Below are 17,292 nucleotides of genomic sequence, written 5' to 3' on the forward strand. Positions count from 1 at the left end.
AAACAATTTTTTTTAAACTGTTGTCAAGACATTAAATGATTGCCAGAATGTTAAATTGTAATATTGTTTGTGATATGACATGATCACATTGGCTCTATTAAAAGTTACATCAGTAATGAAAACTCTATAAGCTCCGAAGTTTACAGCTAAGAGTTTAAATGATTATTTGACTACTTTTATTTTAAATAGCTTTATCTTAGATAACATCCAAATAAAACAATAAATAATGTATAAAAAATAAATTGATTATGTTTTTATAACTAAAATAACTGTGTTTCCTTACTAAATTACAAGATTGCTTTTAACCTAGGAGCGCTTAACAATGGTATACATATATCCACATATTTTTTTGTGAATCATTAGGTAATTAAATACAATCAATTTTAAATGTCAAACAATATGAATAATGCAATGTGTTAAATAAATTAATAAAATATGTATTTAAACTTTTGAAATGTGTTTTATAATTATATTATTGCGATAATGCTTTGGACCTACATCTTTTACGATTTATTATACTATTTTCTGTATACGTTGCAAGAGACAGCTGATAAATCATTTGTTTTTTATTATTGTTAATTACAGGATTCAAAACATTGTTTTTTGTTAATTTAATTGCATGTTTTTTAATTTTAATGTAAGATATCTTTTGCCAGCTGCTGGCAACATAATATAATCTATATTTTGAAAATATTGTCTATGAAACTTAGTTTCGTGCCCGCCAAGAAACCCAAACCTAGAAATAATTATTTATACATACTAGGTACTTCATCGAGTTCGATTATAAGATCGTATTGACCTCCATAGAGTGGATGTTGTATTCAGGAACGGTTCTAGCAAGTGCGAGGCCCGATTTGAGATCTGCGCAGGGTCCCTCTCCCTCGGATTACTATCAGTGTGTTAAGTTTACTCAAAAACCGAATTTTTTCATCAACAAAAATTACCAATTACATAACAATTTACAGTACACTTTTACAAAACCTATGAGAAATTACTTACATAATCATTTATCAGCAAATTAGTCATAACTATTCAAAATCTCTAGCTTTTCAAGTACCTACCTAGCAGAAAAATAATTGAAAAACAAGAAAATACCGGCAGATTTTATTCTTTTAACAATATTGTTTCGTACTGCATCTTCCATGATGCTGATAAGATTATTTTGGATGTGTTTTCAGAAACTTTTTTTCAATTCTATTTTAGTTTATAGCTATATTAGAAACACATTGATTTTTTCGAAAATTACATGATTATACTGTATAAGGATTTCGCGTTTTAAATGTATATTTAAATATTTAATAGCAATTAAAAAATGAAGTTATATATCGTTATTATTTTGTTCGACGTCATTTAAGTAGTTACTTAGGGCGCTAGGTCCCTCCTGAGTACGTGGCTCTAGCCTAGGGGCCCGGCGTGACGGATTACCCATGAGATGAACAGAAGACAAAAAGTGACTTTTGTCTTTAATTTACATTTACAGATTTGTTCCATCAAAAGTGATTTTTCAGACTAACCAGCACCATCTGCAATTTATTTGTATGTTTAGTTCAATGAAAATACACAAGTATGATCGACAATGTTTAGTGTGCGCTATTTATTTCCGATTATATAACTGCCTTCCTCCATCTCTCGCTACTGAGCTAATAATCACTTAGAATATATAAAAATCGTCCTACAACGTGTTTCGTTCACACGGTGAGCTTCATATGTTATCAATTTGTGATCATTTCCAATTATTAATAATATCTACACATTTTATATTATTTAAGTCAAAATACCTGCATAATAAATACAATCCATATTTCTTCATAATGTTACTAGGTAGGTATTTTATATTCAAGGCAAGTATAGTAAAAAAAAAACTGTATTATTATATCCAAATAATATTTATTTAACGAAACATTTTAAAATTACAGAGCATTGTTCAATTACTTTGTGATGTCAATACCAATAGGGAAACATTATTCATAACTTAATGGACATAGGTAACTATAAAAATATACAAATTCATATAAAAACATAGATCAAGGAGCTCCCATTTATTATCTAATTATCATGTATACTTATAACTAATATTTTTTATTTCTAAATATTTTTGTTTTTGGTTGGGTCAATATTCCTTCATCCTAGATTTACTCTTTTTGGGTCAATCTAGATTCAAGATTGCATTCAGACGCGGACACAAGAAAGTGGTTTGGGGGGGGATATTTTTTCTGTGTACTCGTCTAGATAGAAATATCAATATTTTTGGTATAAACAGTGGGCATTGTAGAACACTGTAGGTAGATAACCAACGACACAATTTGGGATAGGTAAATCATTTTAAGAAATCAGAACAAAATTAACCACTTAAATATAGGTATAATAATATACTATAACACACCTCGCTCATGAATGTAAATCTTTGGAGCATTAATACAAATTTGGCATTTTTCTTTGGAAATATTGTAGGATTTATTATCCATTAGATTACCTACTTTGGTATTTAATTGATAATACTTACTATAATAATATAACGTAATAATATGTATTTCAGTGGCGAAGAGTGGATAAAATAGCCAATGAAATTATTGTCATTAAAAATAGCACATTCCTTAACACGTGTTTAAGTTTATCCCATATTTTCCACACTCGAGATCTCTAGTCTGTTAGGTATACCAAACCCAGTAGGGTAAGCCAGTTTCCTTAATATTGTGTTTCCTAGTTATTTTAAATTCAATTAAACCCTGCGTAAACCAAGACATAGATACTATATAATTGCAATTATGAAAAAGTATTCGTCTATCTATAAAATATCTTAAATTATGCCATTAAATAATAATTTTAGATATTTTATAGATACCTAGATGAATATTTTTTTAAATTATCACGGTTTTGTGAACCAACACAATCTGCAATTTGTACTCGTAATTCAATATTAAAACAAATAAGTATGACTGACATAGTGTACCTACACTATTTTTGTCAGACCTCCACCCTTCGCCACTGATGTATAATATGTAGATTATTTATAGACAATAACACAAATTTGGCAAACATTATTTTAAGAGAGCTGTAAATATAAAATCTATAGAATGTATAGAAATAATTAAGTACTTACTACTACCATAAAAATATTATAACCTATCTTATGAACGTAAATCTTTGGACCATTGATTATTACAAATTTAGCATATCTTTGGAAATATTTTAGGATACAATATCTATTACTTTGGTACCTATCTAATTTACTTTTTTATATAAAACTACAACAAGTATTTAGTAAGAATGAGAAAATTCTAAAAGAAATTGCCATGGTAACTATTAAACAATAATCAAAAACGAATTGTCTTTAATTGGTTATAAAGCAATTATTTACCTACATAAGTTTATGAGTGCCTAATACGTTTTTTCCAGTGCATCGATAATATTTGAAAAATAGAACATTATGATAATTTTATATTTCTTCACAAACAATCTACCTTGTCTATGAGCTTTATATTATGAGACCCTAATACATTTTTTTTAAAATATGGAATATCAATATTATTTTTAGCGTAGTAATAAATATGTGAAAATTGTAGAAGACATTGTCATGCCTTCATAAACAATCTACCTGCAGGGTTCTATACGAGCCTGATACATTTTTTTTTAAATATGCGATATGAATATTATTTCAAGCTAGGTGAAAATTCTAGAAGACAATGACATTTTTTTAAAACAATCTACCTGCAGGGTTCTATACGAGCCTGATACATTTTTTTTTAAATATGCGATATGAATATTATTTTAAGCTAGGTGAAAATTCTAGAAGACAATGACATTTTTTTAAAACAATCTACCTGCAGGGTTCTATACGAGCCTGATACATTTTTTTTTAAATATGCGATATGAATATTATTTTAAGCTAGGTGAAAATTCTAGAAGACAATGACATTTTTTTAAAACAATCTACCTGCAGGGTTCTATACGAGCCTGATACATTTTTTTTTAAATATGCGATATGAATATTATTTTAAGCTAGGTGAAAATTCTAGAAGACAATGACATTTTTTTAAAACAATCTACCTGCAGGGTTCTATACGAGCCTGATACATTTTTTTCAAAATATGCGATATGAATATTATTTTAAGCTAGGTGAAAATTCTAGAAGACAATGACATTTTTTTAAAACAATCTACCTGCAGGGTTCTATACGAGCCTGATACATTTTTTTCAAAATATGCGATATGAATATTATTTTAATCTCGGTGAAAATTCTAGAAGACATTGCCATTTTTTTAAAACAATCTACCTGCAGGGTTCTATACGAGCCTGATACATTTTTTTCAAAATATGCGATATCAATATTATTTTAAGCTAGGTGAAAATTCTAGAAGACAATGACATTTTTTCAAAAATAATCTACCTGCAGGGTTCTATGACGGCCTAATAACTTTTTTTTAAAGTAGGCAAATCAAAAATAGATGAAAAATGTAGAAAGCATTGTCATTTTTTCATACACAATCTACCTGCAGGGTCTTATGATAGCCTAATGCATTTTTTTCAAAATATGCGATATGAATATTATTTTAAGCTAGGTGAAAATTCTAGAAGACAATGACATTTTTTTAAAACAATCTACCTGCAGGGTTCTATACGAGCCTGATACATTTTTTTCAAAATATGCGATATGAATATTATTTTAATCTCGGTGAAAATTCTAGAAGACAATGACATTTTTTTAAAACAATCTACCTGCAGGGTTCTATACGAGCCTGATACATTTTTTTCAAAATATGCGATATCAATATTATTTTAAGCTAGGTGAAAATTCTAGAAGACAATGACATTTTTTCAAAAATAATCTACCTGCAGGGTTCTATGACGGCCTAATAACTTTTTTTTAAAGTAGGCAAATCAAAAATAGATGAAAAATGTAGAAAGCATTGTCATTTTTTCATACACAATCTACCTGCAGGGTCTTATGATAGCCTAATGCATTTTTTTCAAAATATGCGATATGAATATTATTTTAAGCTAGGTGAAAATTCTAGAAGACATTGCCATTTTTTCATACACAATCTACCTGCAGGGTTCTATGCGAGCCTGATACATTTTTTTCAAAATATGCAATATCAATATTATTTTATGCTAGGTGAAAATTTTAGAAGGCATTGCCATTTTTTATAGCCGGCTTAGGTATAGCAGTTTATGAAATATACAAAAAAATAACGATAATAAAAAAATAATAATAGGAAGTCGGTTTAGGTCTACGACGCCAGGCGGGAACCGCGTCAATTTCATGGCCAATTTTGGCAAAATTCATGAAATTAAGAATGAAAACCTAACTTAACCTATACCGAACAAATGATACAGTATATTGGCTATTTTCAAAATTTGTTTGCCGCTGGCTTCCCTCAATCTTCAACCGACAAGAACCAAAATATCAACATAGTGTAATATCAATTAAATTATTTTGTAATAGTTTTAGGGAATCATTAGCCATACAAAAATATTTCTCAGATAAAATAAACTCGTAGGTACCTACTTAATTAAATTACAATTTTGACAGCTTTTCAAATCGTTATAGATATAATAAAATCAAAACAAGACTGAAAATAGAAACAATAATCATTTACAAGTAATAATAATTATAAATTCTTAATAATGTACCTACCTACATGGAAACCTCTAAAATATACAACAATACCCATTTTAAGGAAAATGAAAGAAAATATTAAGTATTTTGATTATATTCTCTTACTTTTTAAAGAAAATCTTTGTGGATATAACCAGTTTTTGTATACAACGACTTTGGTAAATATGCTGGAGAGTATTGCATACCTAAATTTTGTTATTGTAGAAACAGTTTAACCGAAAATGTAAACCCACCAGTGGAGGGTTGAGGTAGGCTGTTAAGATACGACATAAATGCTGCACATTAACGGCCCACGTGCTCGGCGTAGGTCAAAATTGAGTTTTTATTGTATTTTCAAACCATGATCCTGGACACTCCTTAAACGTTGTAGATAATCTATTTATATAATTTTGAAGCCTTATTATCCTTTATATTTATTTTAAACATTTGATGTATTTCTGTTACATAAAATTGTATTCTTTTAAACCTCTCGCTCTAATGTTTTAGAAAATAGTCATATTTCGGTACACGAATGTGCAGTGGTGTTAAGATTTTTTTACATTTATTAATTTTTAAACGTATTTACAAAACCATTAGTATAATTTATGACGAGATAATTTTAGTAAAATATTTACGATAAAAAATTATATTGATAATCTCTGTGATCCCAAATTTGACAAGAATTAGGCATTTTATTATTCAAAAAATCGGCAAGATTAACACATTTAAAGATGATTCTAAAGATATTTATTATAAGCTATGTCTTTGACCATTCAAGTGTGATAAACATCTTACGAATAATGATTGCTTTATAATAATTATTGACCTAAGAATAAGGAAGTGTTTTTTTGAAATACGCCATTTCTTTTGTCATTCCCCGCGTGTTTGAACATGTACCGTTTAAAAAAAATAAAAAAAAAATTGGTTTGGTACATGTTCAAACACGCGCGTTAACATAATTTTACTCCCTACTTTAATTATAGTTTGTCAATTTATGGCTACGGCCGTATGTTGTAGCTTAACCACTGGGGAATGCCAAAAGAAATGGCGTATTTCAAAAAAACACTACCTTATTCTTAGGTCAATAATTATTATAAAGCAATCAATATTCGTAGGATGTTTATCAAACTTGAATGGTCAAAGACATAGCTTATAATTAGTATCTTTAGAATTATCTTCAAATGTATTAATCTTGCTGATTTTTTAAATAATAAAATGCCTAATTCTTGTCAAATTTGGGATCACAGAGATTATCAATATACTTTTTAATCGTGAATATTTTACTAAAATTATCTCGTCATAAATTATACTAATGGTTTTATAAATGCGTTTAAAAATTAATAAATGTAAAAAATCTTAACACCACTGCACATTCGTGTACCGAAATATGACTATATTCTAACACATTAGAGCGAGAGGTTTAAAAGAATACTATTTTATGTAACAAAAATACTTTATGCAGTCATCAAATGTTTAAAATAAATATAAAGGATAATAAGGCTTCAAAATTATATAAATGGATTATCTACAACGTTTAAGGAGTGTCCAGGATCATGGTTTGAAAATACAATAAAAACTCAATTTTGACCTACGCCGAGCATGTCCCCCCTTACACTTTGTCAGCCATACGTATTTTGTTATTATTGAACTAATACTGCAATAAAATTTACAAATAATGGTGTTAGTTTTTAAAAATCAACTAAACCATGCTTAAACCAAACCAAAATAGTTTTGGTATGTTATGGGCGACGCGACAAAATAGTGCACACTTTTCATTCATACTTAAGTATTTTTGTTTTCATTGAATTAGGAATACAAAATGTTGTTGGATAGTTTTTTTAAATTCACTAAGCCCTACCTAACCAAACCATAATACCTATATAAAAAATATTATTCTATCTATAAAATTTCCAAAATTGTGTATGATTTAATGGCATAATTTTATGTATTTTACAGATAGACAAATATTTTTTGACTATTATCTATTATGGCTTGGGTTTTGCAGGGTTAAATTGGATTTTAAAACTAACCAGCACCATTTATCTGTAAATTGTAGCTTAGTTCAATGTAAACAAAGAATAGGTACGTATGACTGACTAAGTTTAGGCAGTATTTATGTCGTATCTTAGCAGCCTACCTCCACTCTTCGCCATCGATACCTACATCATGTTATTAATTAATGGAACTGGCGTTAGCATAAATGCAGTAGATCTCCACTATAATGGTTTGGAAATTCTAGTTTATCTGAATTATTAAAAATGTTGACAGCTGTTCCGAAGATAGGTTTGTAGCTGTCAACACAAATGACGGAGATAAAATAGAATTAACAAAAAGAAACTTTGTTTCAAAACCATTAAGTGCTTACTATAATGTCAGTGGCGAAGGGTAAAGGTAGGATGTGAAGATCCGACATAAATAGCGCACAATAAACCTTGTCAGTTATCCTACTAATTAATTGATTTCATTGAAATAAGACTGGCGAGGTATACATTGCAGACAGTGTTGGTTAGGTTTTAAAATTCAATTAAGCCTGCGTAACCAAGCCATAACAAATAGTCAAAAAAAAATGTTCGTCTATCTATAAATTATCTAAAATCACGCCATTAAATCACACATATTTTTAGATATTTTTTTATCGATTATGTTTGGTTAGGCAGGATTTAATTAATTTAAAAAAAACTAACACCATGCGTAATAACATGTATGACTGAAAAAACTGTGCACTATTTTTGTAGGATCATCCATGAGCATACTTAAATTGTTATGGTTTGGTTAGGCAGGGTTTAATTTAATTTTAAAAACTAACCAGCATCATTTGCAATAATTTGCACCTATTATTCTTAGTTCAATGAAAACAAATAAGCATGACTGACAAAGTTTAGTGTGCACTACTTATGTCGGATCTTAATAGCCTACCTCCACCCTTCGCCAATGCCATAAATGTTTACTGAACAGCGTAATAAGATTGAATAAGATATACGTACAAAATGGAATGTCCTTAAATAAACAATATTGAATACGCGTTTCGGTTATGTACATGACAAGCTTTAATCACATTAATTATTTACACGTGTCTAAGTTTAGGTACTTATCTACCTAGGTCAGTGACGTCCCGTGGGGGTAGTCAGATTGAGCGTCGCTTGGGGGCGGCAGTTACTCGATAGGCGGCAAATCGAGGAGAATCATTTGGATTATATAGAAATATGATACTTTTATATAAATAGGTAAAATTATTTTGTTTACATGTTGTACAATAATAGCATAGTAAAAATGGTATGAAAAAAACAACTCTGTGTTTTGCTAAATGGTACCAACCAAATGTCAGAAATATCAACCAAATAAAACCTCAGACTCTGGTGATTTGGGTGTCTAACTTAATTACCAATATTATATTTATTCGCTTTTTATACGTATCCAAATTAAATTTTGAATATGTTAGTAGTATATAAATAACAAAATATTATTTTGTTGGTAATGTATCCATACAACACATTTATTAGATATTGGAGCCATGAAAGGATGATAAAAAATATTATATAAAAAATGGGGCGGCATTTTGTCTAGGGACGTCACGGACCTAGGTATCCCGTATTTCTTCATACTCGGGAATTATTAAAAGTTGTTACTATCACATTAAGAAGGCAATGCACTTCCCATTATTTCATTGTTCCCTGAGTTGTCGCAATTAAAAATGTACCTACTTAAGTATGCAATGCGGTACCCTCCAGTATTTTGTCAAAAACGTTACATTATTATACTTAATATTGATTCGATTCAAAATCCGGTTAAATCGACTTTAGTCGCACATCCCTATTGTTCACTGTTGGTGTGCTTGTTCACTGTTCCACTTATCTTTCATTCTCCACATAGAGAATTTAAAATTAAGCCTCTCACGAGCAACATAAGGAAACTCATGATCTTCCTCGTCAAACTCAGCATCAGACAAAACTTGGTACAAGAAGTCAATGTAACGAGAGGCCAATTTTAGGGTTTGTATTTTGGATAATTTATCACTGGGGAGGGTCGGTATGGCCTTCCGTAGAGCGGAGAAGGCCTCGTTCAGGCTGTGTGTCCTCTGACGTTCCCTCACATTCGCTGATACTCTCTGTGTCTGCAAATCGTCGAAGGACTGCAGAGTTTTCCGTCGACTCTTGCTGGGGCCTTGCGGCATGACGTTAATCCTCTGCATTGATGCATCTCCGATATCTACATCCATGAACGTATTCCTCTTTCGTTTCCTCGTTATACCAATATGTTCTGCTCGAGTTGTTAAATTATCATTTTCGAAGTAAGTTATGTGCTGCGGTAGAATGTGTTCGTCTCTATTGTCTGCGTAATGATTGGGAGAAATCGTCAGAGGATCGCGTGGAGACAAGTAATCCTCTTGGCGATCTACGTATGATACATTGGCGTAGTAATCGTCAACTTCCTCGGTTTTGATCCTATCAACAACGTAACTGGAGTCCAGACCCTCGTTATTAAATGAATTTACAGTTTCAGGAATATTAGAATACGCACCACCTTCCAAATATCTATTTGGATTGTCATTGACCACGGAATTACTTAGGTCCATCAGATCAGACGGAGAGCTTCCTCGCGGAGATTGAACAGAATCGACGTCAGCAGGCTCGAATTTCATTTTCTTTTATAAAAACAATAAACCGTCTTTAAAATTAAACACCGCAATATTTTAAAAGAATTGTCACTGTTTTAAATACTTAATTGTCACAGTTTTTAAACATCCACGTGCATTATCGCTGTTGCCAATATGTAGAAATAATATTGTCCCGACGTTTGGCGAAATAACAAAGTTTCTTCTTCGAAACTAGGTACGTCGTAACAGAAAGCACAGAGCTGATGAAAGTTCAATCAGCTTGAAGATGCATTCATCCACCAATGGATTGGTTATTCACGATTTATTATAATTAATACACAACAAAATCGTCGACACAGTCGTTTTATGGCGTCATTTCGACACGGCATAAACAATACCAAATAATATTTTATAAACTAATCACAAATAGAGTCATAGAAGATCTAATACGCGACACACTGGGGGAGTATATTATAATATTATTTAAATTGATTTAGGTATTTTTTTGCTTTCGCAGGAAACATTATTGTACTTGAAACAAAATCAAATCCGTTCTTGAATGAAATTAAAAACTCAGCCACAAACACAAACAAAACTGAAGTCTGAAACAAACTGAAAAAAATACTTGGGCGTCCAAAAATTGTATTACTCAATGTTGTCAGATGCTGGAAATAGAATTACCATAATTCCGAAAATATCTTTTAAAGTAGAGTTGGTAGTTAATCTAAATTAGGTACTGTGTAAATTGTAAACAGAGAAAAACGAAATACTTACCAGTTAATTTACTACATATATACACAATTCTAATGATTTTTAAAAATGAATATATCTATATTAATATATATATATTATATAATATTAGATCTACAACTGTAGAAGACTGAAGAGCTGAAGTTGTAGATCTAATAGACCAATAGACTTACCTATTAGGTACTTATATTCAACCAATCGTCTGTATGATCCGAAATCCGAAATACGAAATGAAAACGTAGACAAATATACCTAAATAAAAAATAATATACTGTCTTGATTCGAGTTACGTGTACCTAGTATTAATTTGTCGTACCTAGTTAGAACGAGAGAAAACGATGCAATAGGCTTCACGTGAGAGCAGTCGGAAATATTAAAGGTAACAATACTTAAATAATTTACCCTACGTAATTTGTGCGTAGTAGAATAAATCGTAATCTGCGCAGTTTAGTTATGTGGTTCCACTTTAGTATTATTTAGATCAATGAAAAAGACAACGGTTCACTCTAGGCGCGATCCTCTATTCAGTCAGTGCCTTTAGGCACGTAACTCACTATCACATCGAGTGAGCCCTGCGACTGATAACGGTTGGATATAGACGCAAGCTCCTCTGACGGCACCTCACCAATCTACCTCTGATATCTGATCACTTTACATATTGCGTTAATTTCGATTAAAAGGCATAAACAATACTATGGTCTATAAAGTGAAGGTTTTATCAAAATTGATCCAGTAATTTTCTGTTATAACTAAAAAAAGACATAGTACCTACCTGACGCAAATATTTTGATATAGGTTCTTACCTATGTTATATAGGTATGTATTTGTAGAGCCGTTATCCACTCGACGAGCAACATATCAGCCTCCTTATCCATCGCTTTATATGTTGTGAACCTTTGACGTTACAGTCCAGCTTTCCGAGTCATCATTCGAGAGATCACCATCTACCTAGTAACAACCAATTGTTATTAATATATTATTGTTTACTTACCTACATACCTATTTATTTCGGCTATCTTACACAGACAAGTGCAACAAAATATTTTCAAAAAAGTGACGGCGGTGTTTTTAAGTACCTACCTACCTACATGGATATTTGAGGATCTGATAGGTGTGGAGATCTCCTTATGAAAATTTTGCATGTGTGCCTAATTAAAAAACAATTAATATACCATAGTTCTCAAGGATTATTAATTTATGCTTCCATTATTTTTAAACTTAGTTGTCGTCACTTTCTAACGTAGCGAAATGGAAAACCATCACTTCTCTAAAAAAATGGTGTAGTATTTGTATGCGTTCCTTCATTTGACGTTCCTTAACAACACATGACCTGCCTACCCTCACGTGACTTCACTGGGCGTTTATCTGGCAGTGTATTGAGGTGGCTAAAATAACCTTCTTTTCTTTCTCTTTCGACCATATCCGATCCTAATAGGATCATATGGGCCTCCACAGAGTGGAGGTTTGTATTAACAGATTTTTTTTACGAGAAATGGATGTCAGCCACTTGCTCAACCTATTAGGTCCATACTCTGACTCATACACAAATTGAAAAACAATATGCGTACTTGCCAGACCCAGGATTCGAACCTGGGACTCTCGAGTCTGTATGCCAGCGTTTAAGCCACGCGGCCATCGTGGGTGTAAATAACCATAAGGTTAAAAAAAGCAAATTTTTGGGAATATTTTACGAATCTGGCAACTCCAAGGAATTAAAATCGGCGCGGAATGGCGCTCGATGTCAAACGCAAAGCTCATCTTGAAACCGTTCGGAGACAGGATGCGTAAAGTCATATTTCCCAGCGTCCTTTCCAAGAATCAAGCTCGTAATATGACACGTGTGTACCTACCTACCCAAATGTGATAGTAACCAGCGATGCTGAACATTTTATTTTGGTTAATGTGAATTTGCTATTATAAACAATATTTTTCAGTTACCTATCAATGTATTTATTTATAAACGGCGATGTATCTTCAAATGAAAAAGAGTAGGTATTACATACAATACTCATTGAAATTAAAATTGGAAAACAATGCACACAGAAAAAATATAATGCAATCAACCACGTAAAATTAATATAATATAGGTCTGAGTCCCGGCTTATAATATCGTGGATCCCGGGTTCGAGCCCCGGTACTGATGTATTCACGTGCGATCTACGGTTTGGACATAATAGGTTAAACATGTGGCAAACATCAATTTCTCGTAAAAAAAACAAAAATCTGTTGAGACTCATATTATGATCCTTTGAGGATCGAACATGGTGATGTCATGTAAAAATACAATATAAAAATAATCATTAAATTACCTACCGAATAAAAATATAATACCTATTAATTCACCATGTCCGATCCTAATAAGATAATGGAGGAATGGAGGTTGTTTTAACAGATTTTTTACGAGAAAAGGAAGTCAGCCACTTGCTTAACCTATTGGGCCATACTCTGGCTCCAAACATAAGTTGAAAATATAATATGACGTGTGGGGTGATGCTTCTACCTACCAGAGGCACCTAGCGGAATAATAAGAAGCTTGCAATTTGAGACATTTTTTTGATAATTTACAATTTCAACTGTATTAATTAATAAATATGTATTTGAAATCATTAAAAAGAAAAATATTTTTTATTTTATGTCAAAGATAAACTTGTATAAACTTGTGATAATAATTAGTAGATAGATAAAATTTAGTTTATTCTTTTTTCATTTTTTCCTCGTAAAGATTTTTGACAAATTCATTCAGTTTTAATATTTTTTATATTTATTTAAAAAAAAAACATCGATTTTTATAAAAATATAAATGTGTATAACTTGAAATCCATTTCAAATCATTTGAAATCCATTCTAGGGTTAATAAAATCCATTCCATCTGATAGCTTATTTTGATACTACCTGAACTATTCAGAATTTACTCAAAAACAATTAATTCATAATTTAACTTAGGATATCAATATTATTATTAATATTGTTTTTACAACACGTTTTTTCCCACATGGTGGATTTTACCGTGGCTTTATAGACGTTTTTGTCTACATTCAACAATGCAAACATTCTACAGATTGAATTGCAAAACTTTTAACGAATATTTTTTATTAATTATTTTTAACAGAACAGATTAATAAATATAATTCAGATATGTTATAGGTACGCCAATGGGTTTTGAATATGTGCGTGTTCTAGAATAATGAAACACACATTATAGATTAAAAAACAAATTACCTATTATGAAATTAAAACATAACAATTCGTGGTAAAGTTGGTACCTTAGTCTCGAAATCATGTTACCTATGGAGTAATAATTGCAATCTGAAGTTTGACTTACGCTCTGAAATCAGGCATAATGCTAATTTCACAGAACAACATATAAATAAATAAGAATTCCGATAGACTATACTCCAATACACTACGTTTTAAAGCAAGGTTTTAATGTGAGTGTCTCACAAGAATTAAACACACAAATTATAGACGTGCAATAGTGTGTGTTGTAACGTTCAAATACACCAATATTGAATAAGCGTCAGTGGATAAACCGAGAACAGTTATCAGAAAGAAAGGAATGACGTAGATATTCTTGAAACGTGTTTAAGTTTATCCCATATTCTTTCACACTCGATATCGGTTGCCTGTTACTCCGCACCTGTTAGCAGTGACGTCCCTATACAAAATGCCGCTCCTAGGCAGCGCCAAAATGCCGCCCCTTTTTTATACAGTATTTTTTATCATCCTGTTATGACTCCAATACCTAAGAAATGTGTTGTATGGATACGATACGTACTAACAAAATATTTACCACTGAAAACAAAATTAAGGAGCGGTAGATGGGACGCTCTGTAAGAGAGGGGTGCATGCTCAGTTTCGACGGCTAACGCAATTTCCGAGCGTACTGGTTACTTTAACGGCATACTGTAATAATTATTCGTAAATCTGCACGTGTCGTTTCTGGTTACCAAGGATGCCGAAGGGCAACAGAAGTAAACTAGACATCGCGAACACCGTAAAAAAATACAGACATGTTAAAACTTTTATATTAATTAATTCATTTTGTTCAATGATTTTTTTTAATGGAAAAACATTTTTCTTATTACTCAATTTAGGTAGCTAACGTTCCAAATGATTCTCTAGATTTGCCGCCCTTCGAGTAACTGCCGCCCCCAAGCGACGCTCAATCTGCCTACCCCCACGGGACGTCACTGCCTGTTAGGTATTTCTGGGCTCCCTGGTTTTTTCAAACATGGTGAGTTTTACCGTTGCTTCGTTGACGTTTTTTGTCTGCGTTCAATAATGGACTATTTTGAAGTGTTAGATACAGAGTTTCTGGAATATATTAATTATTGTTGATAAGTACCCTGGTAAGTTTAGTCAATGGTTGACAACCAATGATTGTCAGCTAGAAAAAAAGTATTTCAAAAAGATTCCAAACTCCGCAGATGCTAGCTAATCCATTGGAAAATCAATATGGTGGGTTTTAACTGTTTTACCTATTATAATAATCTGTTCATAATTTGGATTTCAATCAATATAATTATACGTGGGTAAATAATTATTATTTGAATTGTTTAACAATTAAATTTGTAGGTAGTAGGTAGGTAATCTGGTTGTATTGTTTTGTTTCTGCACAAAAATTATAGATTTATTAAATATTATCTAGGTACCTACTTACTATGAATTAGGTACTTAAATATTTCATAATCATTAATTATAAATCAATGATTATGAAATATTTAAAATAATTGTGCAGACTTTACACATTAATTTTACTGCGTACACCATTTGGAAAACGGCTACTGTAGAGCATCACAGTGCTTTTTATCCTTAGCGATAGGTAGGGGGCCCCGCCAAAGATCCTAGCCTGGGGCCCGCTTCAGGATGTGGGGGCCATGGGTAGGTACCTAGTACCTACACATATTGTTGGTTCATTTTTTAAATTCATTAGTCCTGTCCATAGATTTAATATAAAATGTCCTTTCTAAATCATACTATAATAGATAACAACAGTTAAGTGCGATTTAAATGCATGATTTTACATATTTTATAGATAAGTAAGTAGGTATTAACGTCCCACGGTGGCCGCGCGGCTTAAGCGTTCGACTATCACGCCGTGGGTCCCAGATTCGAATCCTGGGTCTGGCAAGTACACATAATTATTGTTTTTCAATTTGTGTGTGAGTCAGGGTATGGACCTAATAGGTTGAGCAAGTGGTTGAGATCCATTTCTCGTAAAAAACAAAATCTGTTAATACAAACCTCTACTCTGTGGAGGCCCATATGATCCTATTAGGATAGGACATGGTCGAAAAAAAAGTAGGTACTTATACGAATATTTTTTTACTATTCTTTTTTATGTTTTGGTTTCGTAGGGTTTAATTGCATTTAAAAAACTAACCAATATTATCTGTAAATTATTGTAGTCTTAGTTAATTCAAAACAAATAAGTATGACTGACAAAGTTTAGTGTGCACTAATTCGAGGGCTTAGTGTCAAACAACACTATCTACAAAAGTGCAACTTTACAGGAGAGCCAAAAATCGTTATTTTAGATTCTTGTAACTCAACAAGGGAAATGTTTATTTAAAACCTAATGTTAATATGTTATAATTTATTATGTATTGTACATTTATCTCGCTTATGATGATGTTAAAAATTATAGGGATAGTTTTAAAAAAATATGAAAACAAGGGTAACTTATGTAGTTAGCGTTAAACTTTACTGATGATTTAATAAGAAATTAGAAAAGATTGACATAACGTTGTTTGACTATCATGTAGCCGTAAATGTAAAATAACGTTATCTAAAAAAAAAAAACACTTTTTTGTAGATAACGTTGTCTGACTTTAAGCATTCGAATTATGGCGGATCTTAACAGCCTACCTTCACCCTTCGCCACTGCTAGATACAATAATAATATACCAACCTATGTATGGATATTGTTTTTATAATCAATAATTGACATTGACGTCGCAACTATACCAGTCAATTCAACATAATGGTACCTACTATATACTTAGTAGGTACCTCTAGTTAGTATATTAAAATTTACCTAGGTACCTACGTACCTCATTTTTAATCTACTTGGTAGGCATACTTTAGAATGCTGCCCCTTTCATTTTAGTGCCCAAATTGTATGCAAATGTGTTAGGTACAGTGACGTCCCGTGTATGTGCAAGTCATGCGTCGCTCAGGGGCGGCAAATTATAAAGGGCGGCATTCAACTGCGAACTTAATTTTTGAAATCATTGGCTGTTATCCATGAAGCGGACGATATGGTCGCTTCGTAAGAAACTACAGATCGTGTCCGGAAACTTTCAATTATTTTTTTTTTTTTTTTTTTTTAACATATTGTGGACATTAC

Source organism: Rhyacophila brunnea, unplaced genomic scaffold (genome assembly GCF_057557595.1).
Source record: "Rhyacophila brunnea isolate RB1 unplaced genomic scaffold, BYU_Rbru_1.0 scaffold_13, whole genome shotgun sequence".
NCBI lineage: Eukaryota > Metazoa > Arthropoda > Insecta > Trichoptera > Rhyacophilidae > Rhyacophila > Rhyacophila brunnea.